We start from the raw sequence: 1,313 nt of genomic DNA, 5'->3' as shown, positions 1-1,313 counted from the left end.
GAGAGAGAGAGAGAGAGAGAGAGAGAGAGAGAGAGAGAGAGAGATAGAGAGAGAGATGCTTCAGGTTTATTTTATAATTCACAGCACCTGCAGCTACACATTAACTACTGCTTCACCCATTTGTCCATCTAACACTTCACAGTAAAGCCTTCCTGATTGCACTGACCACTGGCCATGAGAAATCCTAAAATCCTATGATTTCCAGGCATGATTTCAAGCCTGCCCTTGAAGTCTGGTTCAAGTGCAACCGGGAACCTTTGCTGCATGACATTCACTGTCTGTCTCCCCTCATTTCCTGTCAAGGTTCTTCTGTTTACTGTGAAATAAAAGGCAAACAACGTCCACAAAATCAAAACAAAACTTTAAAAAAAAAAACTAGATAACACGTTCCAAACTCCTTGGTACACCGTGGAAACAATATTTACACTCAAGAAGCCACATGCAGGTGTCATGCAGGTGGCATTATTGTCACTGTCACCATGCTAACCAGCCTCCATGACAAGCAATAAGCAACCTTCTTAATAACCACTGTTACAGTAATAAGGGCGCACCAGCAAGACAGTAAACAGTCGTTGTGGCTTCCTAATGAATAGAGATGTTGTCTATTGAAGCAAGCACCACTTTAGCTGCGCAGGCGTGCAAACTGAAATCAGATTAGCCTGCCTCAATACAATAACAATGGTCCTATGGTCTTGGAAGAATCTTCATGTTGCCTGTGGACTGTCGTGTGCAGGTGTTGGGCTCTCGTTCTAAAACTGGAAACATATGCGCCTTTTCTAGGCTGCAACCATCTCTGTGCATTGAACTACATTCCCTCACAGACAAGTCTCTCAGCTGCTGCAGGAGGGTGCATATCTACCTTACGATGGACAGCCCAATCCGAAGCCTCCATGTCCTCTGGAATCACGCTGGGTTGAGAAACGCTCGGTGTGGGATCGAGAGAGGAGCGCGGAGGGGGAAAAAAAAAAAAATAGTCCCCGACCCCGAAAAAACGTCCTTGTTTGTCTCCCAGCAGCGCTGCCGCTGTCATAAATCCTCCACCATGTCGATACAAAGCAGAGCCATGAGTTCACACCCGCAGGAAGTGACATCATGACGGACAGCTGGAGGAGAGAAGGCGCACACCCCCTGACACACCTATAGTTTTAGCGAATGGAAAGAGCGCAGCTGATTCCTTTGAGACGGACGCCCCCTAACCATGGTGACAGCAAGAAAAAAACAAAACCTCTTCCTCTCAACGTGCTCTGCACACCTTCCTGCCGTGCAATGCCCAAAGAAAAGATAAAAAGGCACTGATTGCGAAAATAGTAGTG

General features: G+C 46.5%; 1 protein-coding gene across 1 annotated transcript in view; it reads right to left on the bottom strand.

The window, feature by feature from the left end:
• Window positions 1-1,084, bottom strand: part of pparab (peroxisome proliferator-activated receptor alpha b) — a 30,405-nt gene extending 29,321 nt beyond the window's left edge. Inside the window, exon 1 of the mRNA XM_031859484.1 lies at window positions 860-1,084. The gene's annotated coding sequence lies outside the window, so the exon portion shown is untranslated. The remainder of the gene's footprint in view (window positions 1-859) is intronic.
• Window positions 1,085-1,313: the final 229 nt, after the last annotated feature.

The sequence above is a fragment of the Anarrhichthys ocellatus genome, unplaced genomic scaffold, assembly GCF_004355925.1.
Source record: "Anarrhichthys ocellatus isolate YVR2014 unplaced genomic scaffold, GSC_Weel_1.0 scaffold2, whole genome shotgun sequence".
Classification (NCBI taxonomy): domain Eukaryota; kingdom Metazoa; phylum Chordata; class Actinopteri; order Perciformes; family Anarhichadidae; genus Anarrhichthys; species Anarrhichthys ocellatus.
The sequence above is the reverse complement of the archived record's forward strand: the minus strand, read 5'-3'. Positions and strand labels throughout refer to the sequence as shown.